The sequence below is a fragment of the Armigeres subalbatus genome, chromosome 2 (assembly GCF_024139115.2).
Source record: "Armigeres subalbatus isolate Guangzhou_Male chromosome 2, GZ_Asu_2, whole genome shotgun sequence".
Taxonomy (NCBI): domain Eukaryota; kingdom Metazoa; phylum Arthropoda; class Insecta; order Diptera; family Culicidae; genus Armigeres; species Armigeres subalbatus.
Genome location: NC_085140.1, coordinates 65,298,811 through 65,317,257, shown reverse-complemented (window position 1 = coordinate 65,317,257; position 18,447 = coordinate 65,298,811). Strand labels below are relative to the sequence as shown.

Sequence of the window (18,447 nt, the reverse complement as noted above, 5' to 3'; positions counted from 1 at the left end):
TTTAATGGAATTTATCTACATTTTCCTTAACCTTTTCCCCGGTGGCAATGGCGCGGCGACGATGCAAGCTGACACGAAGCCATCGGGACGGGCGGAACTGTGAATGGATCGCTCCGTCATTATTCGTTGACTGTCATTAAGAATCGTACGAGATGATTTTTTTTATATATTTGGTAATAATGACAAATGTCTTGCTGGTGGACATTGATGATTAAGTCCAAGCTCGTATTCTAAAAATTGTTCACCTTCCTGCAATTGTGTGTGAAGTTAAAGTACTACATACTAGGGAAGCTGAGTGTACAATTTCCGACTAAACGGTCTCATCTCATCTCAATCAAAGAGAGTAAAATACTCGAGCTCACTTCACCGAATTCCATTTGGCCGAAAAGAACGTTTGGCCGAAACGGTTATTAGACTGAAAACAATTTGACTGAAAATGTTATTTGACCGAAAGATCTGTAAGCTGCGAGACTTTAGCAGGCTATGCAAACCGTAGAAGTCCTACTTGCAGCCGCAAGGCATATTTAGACCTCGCGACTACCGTCATTATCACATGTAATGAGTGTTCCATGTCGACAACCTTAAATCACATCCCATCCAATTCCACCCTGGGATCAACACCATTTGGACTGCCTCGTTCTCTGCCAGCCACCAGGTACCTAGTTTTGACAGACTTTATGGCCAACCCTATTTTTGCCTATCTGTCCGAAGGGCAGATGGACAACAGTGCCCATACTACAACTCAATACCAAATTTACGTCGATTTGTCGAATCTGAGAGCACTCCCACGCAAACCAACACCATCAACACATAGGCAAAGGCTTCGGATACCTGTTGATGGTGTTGGTTTGCGTGGGAGTGCTTCCAGATTCGACATATTGACGTTTGAATCTTTGTTTACAGAAGCAGATAAGTAGTTTTGAAAATATGGTATTGAACTACCAGCAAAGCAAGCAACCCTTGACTAGCGATCAATTGTCATCGGTGGAGGCATGAGGTGTGAGAATTGGAAATTGTTAGGATCAGAGCTATGTGTTTTGCCCCTTCCCAGGTGGGAATTGGGCCGAAAATGTCATTTGTATAATCGTAAAATATTAACTGTGAAATGTATGGAGCGATTAATGACGATTGAAAAGTTAGAAGTGACTTCTCACTTTTCACTTCTCTTTTTTCACTTCTCATTTTTCACTTCTTACTGTGAAAATGAAGTGTAAAGTGAGAAATTAGAAGTTAAAATTAAGAAGTGACCCGAGCAACATAAGTAAAACAAAAAAATGTCGTGGCAACTTGATTGTGACAAAAGGGTCGAATACAATGCTGCGTCATCGCAGATTTCAACTTCATCGCATATGGATCGGCAAAATGAGATGACACAGCATTGTGTTCGCCCCATAAATCTGGTCACATATGAGTTGCAGTAACCTGTGTGGAACATGTATGTCACTAAGGGAGATGTCTCACTCTCACCCTTCATTTTTCACTTAATCTGAGAAAAGTGGGATGTAACAACTGAGAGATGAGAAGTGAGAAGTGAGGTGCGAGTTGTCTTAAAAGTAGAAAGTGAGAATTCAAACGAAAGAATAAGATCTCACTCCTTATAAGACGTGGAAAATGAAGAGTGTGACTTCACACTTTTCACATTCGATATTGTTCGACAAAACGGCATTTACCCTTTCGGCCAAATGGCATTTTCAGCTAAATGACCCTTTTTGTCCAAGGACCATTTCGGCCAAATGGCATTTTCGGCCAAGTGATCTATTGGGCCATACGACTTTTTCGCAGGCATTGCAATTTATCCCATCATTCAATCTTCTGAGCAAAGATACCAATGATATGCTGGGATATCGATCTTAGTTATCTATCTGCTCAGTAAACAAAGTGCAATGTGCTCCATGGAGAAAAGTTTTTTCACTGCTTTTGTTGTAGAAACGCCCTCGCAACGTGAACAAACCCCGAGCCGCGCTAGATATCAGGATCATCATCAAATCCTCAAATGATAATATCTTTCCAGGGTGCTTTTTGATTGAGGATAATATCTTTGCTCAAGCAAAAATGATATCCTGTGCTCAGATGATATTGCAATGCCTGCTTTTGGTCAAATGGTCTGTTCGTCCAGAGGACAATTTCGTCAAAATGACCAGTTTGGCAGACCGATATTTTCGACCCTATATCCATTTAGGCCAAAGGGACTTTCTGCTAGCTTGGTATGTTCAGTCAAATGACATATTCGGCCTAACAACCTTCGGCCAAACAGCCCTTATCCACAAATGACAACCATAAACGACCAGAAAGACGACTCCCACACCTGGACCCTACATATCGTACCCATTAACACATGGAGCGAGACAAATGACCAATCCAGTGGAAGGTACTTAGAACATGGCAAGAGGCAGAAAAGGCGCAATGATATTTTGCACGAGACGACAAGATTAAAATTGAACATGTTGCATATGAGAAACCAATTAATTACTTTGAAAATTGGAATCCAAAATAAACTTGTCTTAACATCGTGGTTTTCAATCGCAGTACAACGGTTAGGAAGTCAATAGATTTTATTGGATAAATGTTAAACTAAATTGGTGTTATGGTATTAATCTTTCAAGAAACATTATAGATTGTAGCAATAATCTAAATATCTAAATGGACGGATTAATTTAATAAAAAAAAATACCAGCCTCGTGTATAGTAACACCAGCAAGCTGACCTTTAACATAGCGATGTTGAACTTCCAAACAACCGCCAAGAAAATTGTATTTATTTGAAATTTCGCAGAGATGTCATGCTTGAATGATATATTATACTTAAAATTTGGTTGATAACTATAGTACTACAGCCAATAGCTCCAAATTTTAAACTACATTTATTTTTACATATATTACACTGGGATTTTTTAGGTCGTCAACCCTTATCTCGGCAGTCTGCTAGTCGCATCGGTATTACAAACCATTTTCTAGTGGTCTTCTAGACGCGCTTTGTGATTCTTCAAACCACAATCAATTTCCCAGCGGTCTTCCCGATGCGCTTTATGATTTACCAAACCACAATTCATTTTCAGCGGTCTTCCAGACGCGCTTTGTGATTCTTCAAACCACAATTTATTATTTATTATATTCCAGACGCGCTTTGTAGCAACCACATTGCCTTGTGATTTTTTATAAACCATAAAATATTTTATTCTTCGTACAATAACCACTTGAATTCCACTCACCTTTTGAAATCAGCGTCAGGATTTAAAGATTCTCCTGGCAGGATCTCCAAAATGTGTGACCCCTAATGGCTGGAGTGATATGCGATGAAAGCAGCTCTCCGTCGTGTCGGCGCGTGTACACACCACGGAGATCTGACAAGAAGAGGCCGAGTCATGGCTTGCTGCTCACCGATTAACATGCTAAGGTGTTAATATAATCATAACTTACTGATGATTAGCTGATGATAACTTACTCAAACCCCACCAAACCCAGGTCTATTGGATGGGAGGCAATTACGCTCATCACTCAATCACCGGTACCACCTAGGAAAAATAATAATTATAAGGAGAAATTGCCTATTCAGATTACTCTTTCCGATAGTAAATGTCATGATAAAAAAAACAATCCCATTCATTCAATTTTCTTTCTCCATTTTTACACGATATTTATTATTATAACAATAAGCTTTAAGTCAGAATGTTTGAATGAAATAAGTAATACAATTTAGCATAAAGCAATATCGATACGGTTAGTCTCAATAATTAAAGCATACTGTCATATACATTGTATTAACGATTGACAAAACTCATAACTTAGCAATTTCACCCCAAGCGTTCGGATCAAATTACTTATTTCAATGCTTGTGCAGAGCAAGCACATCGACTCTCCCATGCTCAATAAATTATATTTGTCACACGGATCAATACCCTCACGTTTAACCAGTGTAAGCAAAATTAAACCACTTTGTATATGCGCAATGACGCGAAAATGTAGCAACACATAGCTTGTAATATAAAACACATTTGGACTCTGTAATAAACGTTCTGTTCGTAGTTAGCGTTCTTCGGAACCACATCGTTTTGTGATTAGTGATCCTATCTGCCCAGATTTTGGGTTAGGACACTGTTTTAAAAGAAACTCCCTTTAGGGTCAAGCGCAACGGATTGCGCAGTGTAAAAATCGTGCCACGAACCTGCCAAATTAAGAAGAGGCATGATATGGCGACCGGCCAGAGTTAGTGCAGTGCAACAGTTTACCGAGAATGAAGAAAACAGCCATTAAGAAATTGAAGAGATGGTTTGCGTGGAATTGAGTCGCAATCGTTGCAGCCAGTATTTAAGTGCTAGCACAGAGGTTTAAAACCATCGGCACGGTGCACAACAAAAGAGAGGAAGACAATCCGTACAATGCTAGTGAAATGTGCAAAACAATACAAAATAATTGTATAGTGCTAGTAAAATGCGTGAACGATCATTACGATGCACGAGAAAAATAGTGAAGTGAAAATCAAACTGTTCGATACACGAGAAAGGATATGAAGAGAATGCAGATGCGAAGATCTGCAAGACAATCTGTACAGCAGGCGAGAGGGGTGATGAAGAGAATGCAGATACCAAGATTCGGAAGATAATCTGTACAGCAGACGAGCAAGGCGATGAAGAGAATGCAGATACCAAGATACGGAAGATAATCTGTACAGCAGACGAGCAAGGCGATGAAGAGAATGCAGATGCCAAAAACACCAGCCCGAGACCAGTGGAGTGAAAATACAGCAGCTGGAGTTCTGGAAAATTCAGTAAGGTGAAGTACTCAAACTATTACATCGTGTTATTATTGTTATTATTATAATTATTGTGTATTAAATATTGTACATTTATATTACGATGGAAACCAAATTCAAAAGTAGATCAAAAGGCGAAAATAATATTAACATAGTTGAACACCTAGAACAAAATGAAAATTACCATGATAGTCACGAAATTAAACTTTGGCTAATCCTTGCAATTGTACTTATTCAACTCATTTTAGTCTTGAGAAAAACGTTGAAGAAACGCTGGCAGCGTAAAGGGTATGCCATGGGAAAAGCAGCATCTATCGCAAATATAGCTGATGTATAATATTTAATCTAGCTGAAATATTTATCAATGTCGACTTTACAAGACGACATTGGCTTACTGAACACACTTCTAAATAATTTAAAAAATCCATTAATAAAAATTTCACAGTTACCACTCTTCAGGCTAAATTAAACTACGCAAACGAGTTATATAACCAAATTGAAAGGGGTTACTAGAAGAAGAAGATACTATACCGGATACGGAATTAACTTTTTAATTAAAGCATCTCGAAATTCAATATCTGAAATTCGAAATATTCTTAAACTCAAATTTGAACAATTAAACACTAAACCACAAGTCACAATGCCGTTTGATTATAAAGTAGCTACATCTATCGTACAGCCATACAATGGAACGGCTGACTGTAGCGATGCTTTTTTGGATTCCGCAAATCTTTTGAAGGATCTAACGGAGGCGAACCAACAAGCAACAGCAGCAAGATTTTTGAAGACACGTCTTACGGGGAAAGCCAGATTGGGTCTACCCGAAAGATTGGCAACGATTGACGATATTATTGCTGACGTTAAAACAAGATGTGAGGATAAAACCACACCGGAGAATATTTTGGCCAAGCTGAAGGCAGTGAAGCAAAAAGACACTGCAGAAAAATTCTGCGACGAGGTGGAAAGACTTACCATAAAATTGAAGGCTGTCTACCTTAATAGTGGAATTCCTGATACAGTATCAACAGCAATGTCAACAAAAGCTGGAGTAGATACCTTAATTAATGGTATTGGTTCGGCTGAGACAAAGCTCATTCTTAAAGCAGGTACATTTAAGGACATGAAGGAAGCCACGCAAAAGGTTTTGGAAAATACTGCAAACACTTCATGTCAATCTGCTCAATTGTTAACATTCAAAAGCAGACAAACGCAACATAACTACAAAGGCCGCTTCAATAGCAACCGAAACGACACAACTCGTTTCTTTAAAAGAGGTCAGTATAACGCTCAACCAAACTACCATGGAAATAATTTGCAATTCAGGAATAGTTTTCCTCATAATACGAATAACTATTATCAAAATAGAGGACGTGGCGGAAGGTACCATACAAATTCTCGAAGGCAAATCTTTACAACTGATGCAATACGTGTTCATAACACCTCAATTCCAAATTCCATATCCCAAGATGCAGGACCACAATCTCATACACCTCCTGTACCAACCAATTTTCATCAACTGGATCTTTCACGTAATATACAAAGTATTAATAACGATAATTTTTAGATCAACATATGATGCAGGTAAACCCGCATCGTCTAACGTAATTTACTTAACAAATGTAAACGCTGTAAATTTTATTACTTTAGATGTACATATGACCAATTCAAAATGTACATTAATAATTGATAGTGGAGCCGACGTTTCACTTTTTAAAAGTGGGAAAATATCTGTTAACCAACCTATTGATAAAAATATTAAATATAAACTCTCAGGTATAACCAATGGAATATCTGAAACCATTGCCGAAACTACTACTAACTTACGATTCAATGACTGTCTTCAAATAAGTCATAATTTTCAGATAGTTGGTAATGATTTCCCAATACCAACAGACGGTATTTTGGGACGGGATTTTCTTATCAAACACAGATGTACTATAGACTATGAATATTGGCTATTAAATTTCAATTACCAAAATCATGTTGTTTCAATACCAATCGAGGATAGTTTCCAAAACACCATTATTCTCCCACCGAGGTGTGAAGTAGTACGCAGAATACCAAACTTCAAAGTTACTTCTGATTCTATAGTATTTTCACAGGAAATTTTACCTGGAATATTTTGTGGAAATACAATAGTATCTCCAACGAATGCTATGATAAAATTTATCAACACAACTGACAAACAAGCACAAATACAGAACTTTCAACCCGTTGTCGACGAACTTTGTAATTATGAACAAATCGCGACGAAACCCAATTTAAATAATGAACGAAACCAAAATTGCTTTCTAAAATATATTTTCAAACGTTCCCCACTTTGTACAGAAACGTTTGAAAAAATTAATCGAACAAAATTCAGACATCTTCTGTATGTCAGATGAGAAATTGAGCACAAACAATTTTTATACTCAAAATATTCACTTAACGGACCCTGTTCCAGTTTATATCCTGAATTATAAGAATATTTATTCACAAATGATGAAATAAAAAACAAGTTCAAAAGATGCTGAAGGACGATATTATAGAACCATCAGTATCGTTGTATAATAGTCCAATTTTACTTGTTCCAAAAAATCGGACAACAATAGCAAAAATGGAGACTGGTCGTTGATTTTCGCCAGTTGAATAAAAAATCTTGGCAGATAAATTTCCATTGCCAAGAATTGATACAATTCTTGATCAATTAGGAAATGCTAAATATTTTACAACACTGGATCTAATGTCTGTATTTCACCAGATTCCATTGGATCCGGAAGCAAAAAAATACACAGCTTTTCCACTTCATCTGGACACTTCAATTTTAAGCGATTACCTTTCGGGTTAAACATTAGCCCTAATAGCTTCCAGCGAATGATGAACATCGCTATGGCAGGATTATATCCTGATTGTGCCTTTATATATATTGACGATATAATTATTATAGGTTGTTCAGTAAATCATCATCTGAACAATTTACAAAGGTTTTCGAGCGCTTGAGGTACTATAATCTCAAGCTCAACCCTGAAAATGCAACTTTTTCGAAGAGAAGTTCTTTATCTAGGACATCGTATTACAGATAAAGGGATTTTACCAGACAATAGCAAATTCCAAGTCATCAAAGATTTCCCAGTACCTACAAATGCGGATGAAATACGACGATTCGTCGCTTTCTGTAATTATTACAGAAAGTTTGTGCCAAATTTTGCGAATATAGCAAAGCCCTTGAACAATTTATTGAAAAAGGGTGTAAAATTTGCTTGGACACATTTACATCAAAACAGTTTTGAGAAATTAAAACGATTACTGATATCTCCGACAATTTTGCGTTACCCAGACTTTACGAAAGAATTTATCCTTACTACGGATGCTTCTAACGTAGCGTGTGGAGCCATTCTTTCACAACAACATGACAACCATGATTTACCAATCGCCTACGCAAGCAAAAGCTTCACAAAAGGTGAAAGTAACAAACCAACAATTTAGAGGGAGCTAACGGCCATACATTGGGCCATCAATCATTTTAAAAGTTATTTACACGGGAAAAAGTTTATAGTTCGTACGGATCATAAGCCACTAGTATATCTATTCGGCATGAAGAATCCTACTAGCAAATTAACACGAATGCGCTTAGATTTAGCAGAGTTCGATTTTGAAATTGAATATGTTTCAGGCAAAAGTAATGTAGGAGCAGACGCACTTTCGCGCATTCCTTCAAATTCAGATGAACTGAAAAAATTATCAGTTTTAACAGTCAACACTAGGGCAATGGCAAGAAAACAACACAGTAAACTAAGATCAGAAGAACCAAGTAATAAGATTGATCACCTTAATGCTTGGCAAACTGAAAATCCCTCTGAGACCAGAAAAATCCTTAAGCTTGGTTGCGAAGTGCACCGAAACCAAGTAAGATTTAATGTATACAGCCATAATTATACAAAAATATTGGGAAGTATTGAAATTACTCTGAATAACGGAAGTCATGCGCTAGAGTATGCTCTTCTGAAAATTGAAGAGATTTTAATAAAATATAGAAGAGATAAATTGGCCATTTCACTCGAAGATAAACTTTTCAAAGAAATCAGCGCTAGTACATTCAAGGAAATCGCTAACAGAGCCATTTCCAAATGCGAAATAATATTATTCAATCCTCCAAAACTACTGACAACACAGGAAAAAATCAAAGAAGTTCTTCAGAATTTCCATATGACCCCGACGTCAGGTCATATTGGACAGCACAGAATGTATTTGAAAATAAGAGAAGTATACAAATGGAGAAACATGAAAGCAGATGTTGCAAATTTTGTCAAGTCTTGCAATATGTGCAAAATCAATAAAGTTCACCGACATACTAAAGAAAATCAAGTTATTACTACCACACCATCAAAACCTTTCGAAGTTCTTTCAGCGGATACAGTTGGACCGTTCATAAGAACGAGAAACGGTAACCGGTATATTCTAACACTACAATGCAATCTAACCAAATACGTAGTTTGTATTCCAATACCTACAAAAGAAGCAGCAATAATAGCAAAGGCGCTTGTCGAACATTTTATTCTGATTTACGGAAATATTTTGGAATTTAGAACAGATCAAGGCACAGAGTATAACAACGAAGTCCTTGATCAAATTTGCCAACTTTTATCTATAAAGCAAAAATTTTCAACAGCGTATCACCCACAGACAATTGGAGCATTGGAAAGAAATCATAGATGCTTGAACGAGTATCTGCGATGTTTTACCAATGATCACAAAGATGACTGGGATGATTGGATTCAATTTTATACATTCAGCTACAACACAACACCCCATATCGAGCACAGTTTTACACCGTTTGAATTAGTATTTGGACATAAAGCAAATTTACCAATGGATTTTCGAAAAACGTCAAACCATGAGCCGATTTATAACCTTGAGGAATATTACAACGAATTAAAATTTAAACTGAATATAACAAACAAATTAGCTAGAGACAATTTGCTAGAGCGAAAAGAAAGTAGACAAAAAGTAGTAAACGAGAAAATTAATCCAATAGATCTGAGAATCGGTGACCACATTTATATTACAAACGAAAAAAAATTAGACCCATTCTATCTAGGCCCATATATTGTAAAAGAAATCAACAGCCCAAATTATACTATTGTTAATGAAAACACAAACAAACAAACAGTAATTCATAAAAACAGAATTGTAAAAAGCATAAAGAATAAACTCGCAAAAACAAAAAAAAAGAGAAGAGAAAAAAAATCGAAGAATTGCCAAAATTTTGTCAAAATAAAATAATTTCATTTCACTTCAATTATTTTTTTGTAAAAGGAGGTGTCATATACATTGTATTAACGATTGACAAAACTCATAACTTAGCAATTTCACCCCAAGCGTTCGGATCAAATTACTTATTTCAATGCTTGTGCAGAGCAAGCACATCGACTCTCCCATGCTCAATAAATTATATTTGTCACACGGATCAATACCCTCACGTTTAACCAGTGTAAGCAAAATTAAACCACTTTGTATATGCGCAATGACGCGAAAATGTAGCAACACATAGCTTGTAATATAAAACACATTTGGACTCTGTAATAAACGTTCTGTTCGTAGTTAGCGTTCTTCGGAACCACATCGTTTTGTGATTAGTGATCCTATCTGCCCAGATTTTGGGTTAGGACACTGTTTTAAAAGAAACTCCCTTTAGGGTCAAGCGCAACGGATTGCGCAGTGTAAAAATCGTGCCACGAACCTGCCAAATTAAGAAGAGGCATGATAATACAAAAACATCATTTTACGGAAAATAGGGAAAAATGATCACATACAGTAAATATTTTTGGGTATGTTTCATAAGAAGTGATTCATTCTGTTCAGAATCTGATCCAAAGAATATCTGTTTTTCTGCATTTCTGATTTCGAATATTCTCAAAAAACAGAAACAGTTTCCTTATTTTCCACTGAATCTGGAGAATACTCTCAACACACCAAACTTCCGACGTAAGACTATCAAAACTGAGCCTGCTGAATCCAACACAGCTTCGGCCGGTCGTATCACTCTTCAAAATACAGATCGTAAACCGAAACTACAATTCACTTCCCTGACAATTTTATATCCCACTTGTCATAAAGAATAAATACGCTGCCAAACTTTTCACTTCAACCGTTCTATTGTTGTTCACCTTCTTTCTTCATTTTACGTAAACAATCAACCCCACATTATTGATTGGTTGAACATGTCTGAAACTCGAATTTTGCATATGTGAAAGATTTAGTTTTTTTTTTCGTTTCTTTAATTGGTAGGCACTCGTGTTTTCTTAACCGCTACTGTGCCGTGATCTACTGTGGCATTCTGCTGAACAGAATCCACACAGAATCTATTTTTAGACATTGTTATCATTGCCGGGGTCCATCCCATCGTTAGTCCATTGTGTCCATTTTCCATATCGTGAATCCATTTGCTCGTTGCATTGTTCGATTGCCGTTTATCCGGATACGTTGGAGGAATGCCTCCGAGAAGAACAATTTGTCAGTCGGGCAGCCCTGTCGGTAAGATGCGCACCCCAAAACGCACCGTTTTGGGCTGCACCTCCGGCGACTAACAAGGGTTTGATGGAGGGGCTGGGAATCGAACCCATGACCGTCCGCTTATAAGGCGAACGTGTAGCCAACTACGCTACGGGACCCCCCCAATTACTTCTGACACCGCTAAATTGATAACTCCACGCCGAAATACACCTCTGCGGGCTCTCATATCCGCCTGCCGAACATCCACCGCTTCGATTACCTTCTCTATATTTCCTTCGATCTAAGCCTTCCGATTCCGCCCATTAACCATGACAACGAGATCACCGACATTCAACGGCCTTCGCTCTTCTCACCATTCGCCGGTTGTTCGCCACTTGATCCCCATCAGGTACTCATTGTATCATCGCTCCCACATTCTCTTCGCCAAGTACTGCGAACGCCGGTACACGTCCCGCAATGCTTCCGTTAACTGGAAGCCTGGAAGGATCCAGCCATCTGCAGGCTTTCCACCACGACCACTCTGCATAGGAAGTGGTTTGGAATAATCGGAAGAGTCGTCCGTTAATTTCCGCCCATCACCAGAAACCTTCAACGCCTCATTCACCGATCGCACCATTCTTCCCCAACGCCGCTCATATGGGCGGTTCGAGGAGGGTTGAGGAAGCGGTCGCATCCTTGCTGATCTCCTTGCTGGCTCCTTGGAAGTTCGTCCCTTTGTCCAAGAAGAACTCCTGTGGCATTCCACACTTGCACACGAACCGCCGAATCGCGTTGATAGACTATGAACTACTTTGAGGTGGGCCGCTCGAACTGTCAAGTAGGTGAACCGTTGCACGTTCCGACGGCCGACCGTCTCGGTAGCTGGCCGCAGGTGCGGGGTTTTCACTCTGAACCGGTAGCAGAGCCATCTTTGGGACTAGCGGTAGACATCGATGTACCTTGCACTCAGGCCCGACCAACCTTTTCAAGCTACGGGCCAATTCTTAGAGTTCACATATTGAAAATAATCATTTTCTAGAAAAAATAACACGCCCTTAATTTTTATTTCCCACCCCCTCTTTTATCGAAATGTTGATGGGACGAAAGAAGAAATAAGTATTTGTTCCGTCCTAAATGGAAATTTAAATTGTTTGAGCTTTGAGCCTTTGAAGTTCTATCAACTGTGCCATTTCAAATGTCATATTTCATAGAAAACTTGAATGCAGATTTTATTACTTCAATATATCAAACATTTCTGAGGGCCGCATCCGGCCCGCGGGCCGTACGTTGGGCAGCCCTGCACTAGACACATTCAGCAGCCACCTTCCCGATAACAGTCACTATAGGCTCGGGAGATGGTACAACGGTATGAACACCTATGTGATCTACCAGTCAAGTCTCATCGTATCGGAGAAACCGAACGCGAATCCTGATTGGATTGAATAATCTACATACGAAGGGACCGATCGACACTAGATCACCTAATCCGGGAGAGCCCATATCGGTGAAGTCGCCGTTAGGGTGGACAACATCTTCCTCTTCTTATTGGCATTACGTCCCCACACTGGGACACAGCCGCCTCGCAGCTTAGTGTTCATTAAGCACTACCACAGTTATTAACTGCGAGGTTTCTAAGACAGGTTACCATTTTTGCATTCGTATATCATGAGGCTAGCACGAAGATACTTTTATGCCCATGGAAGTCGAGACAATTTCCAATACGAAAATTGCTTAGACCGGCACCAGGTATCGAACCCAGCCACCCTCAGCATGGTCTTACTTTGTAGCTGCGCGTCTTACCGCACGGCTAAGGAGTGCCCAGGAGGGCGAACAACATACATACGGCCAAAGGCATGGAGCAATTATTTTTTTATTTCTTTATTTCTTTATTTTTTATTTCTTAATTTTTTTATTTCTCTATCTCTTTATTTCTTTATTTTTTTAAATTTCTTTATTTCTTTATTTCTTTATTTCTTTATTTCTTTATTTCTTTATTTCTTTATTTCTTTATTTCTTTATTTCTTTATTTCTTTATTTCTTTATTTCTTTATTTCTTTATTTCTTTATTTCTTTATTTCTTTATTACTTTATTACTTTATTTCTTTATTTCTTTAATTTTTTTTCTTCATTTCTTTATTTCTTTATTTGATTATTCCTTAATTCCTCAATTTCTTTATTTCTTTATTTCTTTTATCTCTTTATTTCTTTATTTTTTTAAATTTTTTATTTCTTTATTTCTTTATTTCTTTATTTCTTTATTTCTTTATTTCTTTATTTCTTTATTTCTTTATTTCTTTATTTCTTTATTTCTTTATTTCTTTATTTCTTTATTTCTTTATTTCTTTATTTCTTTATTTCTTTATTTCTTTATTTTTTTATTTCTTTATTTCTTTATTTCTTTATTTCTTTATTTCTTTACGTTTGAAAGTCTCGGGAACTCTCATTGTCGAAGGATCCGCTCAGGAGCATACAAGTCCAAAGGAGACAAAACATCGTTGATAAAAAGCAGAATTAAGCGTTGCTGCTTGGTCACCGAATAAGCTAGTGACTGTTCCTATCTTCACCACAATCTGACGGATTTGATTTGAACCAGCCAATTGTATTCTAACCTATGGCTATTTTCCCAAGCCGCGCTAGCAATATATCATGATCAACTCGATCTAAAGCAGACTTGAAGTCGGTGACATCCAACGGCGAAAACAATGCCTCGTAACCATTTTTTAATAATATTCGTGATGGATTATCATCAGTGCTGGCAGAGGTGGAATGCTTGTGTTTACTAACTGGCTGATCTAACTTACTTAGAAATTATCTTCGGCCATTTGAGGATTAAAACATTGCTTGAAACGTTTAGACAAGCACGTTGTCGCCTTGATCTAGTTTTATTTTTATGTATGATTGAGATTGACTGAAATATTGAGGTAACACATGAGTTATTATAAGCCAATGTACTTTTGAACGCACCTCGCTAAAGCGCGTAATTATTTCTCAAAGATTCATTTTGTCGAGCCACTTTCAACCTGGGAAAACTATTCGCAATCTCATGCATAAAAATGATGTCATTATCGTGGCGAACTGGAAGAGGAATGCCTTTTTTCATATCATTGCTCACGGCTTCGAAGGATATCGAAAGCCGCACTGAGCACAGACGACAACAAGCAATTTGTGCCGACAGATGAGATTCCTGTTATCCTCTTGAGCGCTCGAGACGTGTTAAAATGTGATTCTCAAATTAGTTTGCTACAAATCATCGGCTTCTGAATAATTATTCAATTTAATCATGGCAAGCAGCAAACTGTCACGAATCGGTTATTCGTTCTGTTTGTCGAATGGATCGCAGCCAAGTAGCCAACGTGACAGAATGGAAATTATTTGCCAAGAAACGTAATTAAGAAAGTGTGTGTTTTATGAGTGGCTTCTTGAGAAATTCCACGCACCGTCGCCCGTCGTAAATATCACTGGCTGACAGGATGTGAGTCGCAATAATGGTACGCAGAAGAACCGAACCCCTTCGCTAGACTTATCCCCCAGCCTCACGAAAGCAATAAAAGATCTTATCTGCAGTTTTCCTCCACTTTCCCCCACCCACAAGCCAGATCAAATTTTCCGCCATATGTGCGCCGTGCAGAAGCGCCCAATATCCTTCTCTCCCGGACGAGAGAGGGTGTCACGTTTAAGCGATTTTCGATTGAGACCGTGCCGCATCATCGGGGGCACACACAGCGATGATGGGATACGGTTTGAATCTTGCAGACCACACACAGCACCCGCCCGCCTCTCCTCTTGATGTTTGGATTCAAGGCAAACCATAGGCATAAGGACACACGCGGGGGTGGAGACGATGTTGAACTCATTTCCTACTAACGAACCCGAGGCCTCAATGCCAACATCATCATTATCGCTGTCGTCACCAGAAGCGGTCGGACGGCGTGTGTAGGCATGGAGCGCAGCTGGCAAACGCACACGCAGTTCGTTATCGGGAGGAAATTCTTTAAATTTTTGCCACCAACCACTTATTTACGATCGGAAGGTTTGGGGTTTGGTGAAAGGGTGCGTGTTGACTTGTTTTCAGAGGAACCCACATGGTTCTTTTCAAATGAGATGACGGTTTGGAGAAAATTGGTGCTTTGAAAGGGATATTAGATTAATATTAAAATATTTGACAATGATCTCAATTTCCTTTTGGTAGAAGTGAGCATAATATACGTACTCATATAAGAGCCAATAGTAATGTTAGATAGTAACATGGTTCAGAACGAAGTTAAGCCAACTTACAGTTAAACTGTTCGTGAGTGAAATTTGTTGTGAAATTTGGCTATTAATCTTTACATTATTTTTCAAATGCCTGAACTGCCCATGATCGCATATTTGTAACATTTGCATTTTGAGCTTTCTGAACGATTCACAGGCTTTTTACCAAATGAACAAAAAAGCGAGGGTTACAAATATGCGGCAGTGAAGACATCTCGCAGTTTCGAAATTTCTCAAAAATATAAATATTTTTCTACATACTACTGGACTATTTTTCAATTCAGGATCTTGGAATTACAGGATTGTGATAAAAAGCCCAGAAGTAATTCTTGGCAGAATCGTTGGCAGTATAAGAGATTATTGAAGGTTCCTAAGCTAGTAGACGCATTATTGTTTGGCTTCGGTGTCATTAAATAAACATGTAAAGAACGTCAAATGCAAGAAGACGTTTTAATCACTCAACACTCATCAATGCTCAACATTCAAATGATTAGAATTCGAAACCGCACGTCGTCATCGTCTAGCACATAACACATATCAGAAACAATCATCCGATCACTTGCAAGCCAGAAACCGAATTTTGAGCTTTAGCACAAATCTTCTTGCACGAACTATTTGTAACCCAGTCAGGTCGAGTCTCCAACGTTGTCCTGCTAAATCTCTCATCGGACACTTGTTCAGTCACACACTTGCCATCCAAAAAGTGTGTTCATAAACGAATACTCAACATCCATACACACGAAAGTGAGTTTGCACCAGAGACGAAACGAGCGCCACCAGAGTCACTCGGAATGTCATCAACATCCATCATACTCACATGATCTGCACATCGCAATCCTGAATGGCAGTACGGACAGCGGAAGACGTATCAGGTCTTCCTGTTCAAACATCCCTTTAATGCAGATAGCACGGGGAATCCGAGTGGCACACATCATCGGCAAATCGGCTACCATTATTTCCAGAAGACCAACACGCCCTCACCACACTGCGGACCAGCAGTAGCAACAGCAGCAGTGGAGATAAGTTGACGAATGGCAAATGAATGTCACTCATCGTATCGAACCCGGTTGGTGCAGCGGACCAGGCAGACGTAAACGATAGGTTGACGTCAATGAAGAGAGCCACCGGAGCTCGTTTGATCCACAGAAGAACCTTGGAATGCCGTTCGGTCTGAATGACCGGAAGATGAGCCGGAACTCAAAAGGCAGAGGCGTTAGTGACTACTACTAGGTGGGAATAGGGTATCCGAGTTAAGTTGGGTTCAAATACTTGTTTCAAAATGGTTGAGGCACATGGGAACGAATCATTGGAAGAGATTCGACAATAGGTAAGAGACAACCTGAACTCTATTTCCAAAGAAACTTTTGTGTCAAAGTTAGGCAATATTGGTGCAAAATCAGTCCGTTACCCTTTCAGTGCGGTCATGTTGAAGAGGGAAAACATACACCTTCCGATGTCGAACACGCTTTGATGATAGTGAAATGTGTGAAAAATGCTCATCTCACTGACGGATCTGAATCCTTTCCTGTCCTGCGATGGCAATTGGTGAGGGATCGGTAGGTGTGGGGTAAATATTGCAGTTGCTTCCCGTTCCCCGGAGTGTAATAATAGACTTTGGTTCGGGGAAGAGAAATCGCCCTATGGAACGAACGGTCAGCAAAAGGAGTAAAAGTTGACACCGCACCAAAAGTGTCGTCCTGGTGGGATGCAGTTACTGCATTGTATGAGACGTGCCGTGGGTACACTCACAAAAAACTCCGCATTATATTCATGAGTTTACACATAGATTTTTGCAATGGGGGTAGCGAAATGGATTCCATATTTTCGACACATATATTTCATGCGCCCACATGCATTCTATGGATGTTCACACATACTATCCATGTGGGTCATAGTATCCATGTGTGAATTTGTATGCAAATAAGTATGTGCCGACGCATAATATGCATATTTCAAAATACATGGATTTTTGCCATAAAGTATGTGTCGATTTTCCTGAGTGTACCTATGTTAGTTCATCTTGCCCTTTTGTGTTTGGGTGAAGGTTGGTGATGATTGTCATTATAAACTTGTCATCGAACACTACTGCTGGGTTGGGGTGTCTAGCCGTGCTTTTTGAAACGTGAATATTGACGAAACTGTCAGGCGTGGCTGTTTGTTAGAGCAACTGTTCTTGTTTATCGTCATTAAACTGAAATGACGCTTCAGAACAAAACACAGAATATTGAAGTCAGAATACTACACCCAAAAAACAAATCTGACAATTATTGCATAAAATCTTGTCATAATCAATTCAGTAAGCTTTCTACGGGTCTCCAGTAGCCTTGCGAGCAAAGGCGTAAGATTGCCAATCCGGGGATGGCGAGTTCGATTCTCGGTCTGGTCTAGGATGTTTTCGTGTTGGAAACTTTCTCGACACCCATTGTACTTGCCCCACAAGATACATACTCATGCATAGAAAAGGTGTAGAAAAGCTTTCAATTAATAACTGAGGAAATGCTAATAGAATACTAAGTTGAAACGCAGGCCAAGTCCCAGGTGGAATGTAGACTGTAGAGCGCCAGAAAGAAGAAGAAGAAGAAGAATCTTTCTACACAGATATTGTATTGAAATAAAACGTATCTGTATGATTTCATTACAACAATTGAATTAAAATCTTTCGAAATTATATATGCCAAATTCTTATACAGTTTCTGTAAGGTTCTTATGCAGACCTGTATTAAAATCTGCCATCCATCATAGAATATTAGCAAAACAAAAACCAGCAGTTTGTCAAATAAATTAGACAATTTTTTTTTTAAATCCTGAATTGAAAAAAACATTTTTTTTTATAAAGAAACAGCAAATTGTTGCAGAAGTGTCATAAAAATTTAATGAAAAAAAAATAAAATGAAGACTTTATCGACAAGCTAGGCATAGTATATCCATAGTACTTGCCACACAATATACATAATCATGCAATGGCGGGCATAGAAA

General features: G+C 38.6%; 1 protein-coding gene across 7 annotated transcripts in view; it reads left to right on the top strand.

The window, feature by feature from the left end:
• Window positions 1-18,447, top strand: part of LOC134208779 (homeobox protein PKNOX2-like) — a 246,262-nt gene that overhangs the window by 121,563 nt on the left and 106,252 nt on the right. The window lies entirely within an intron of this gene.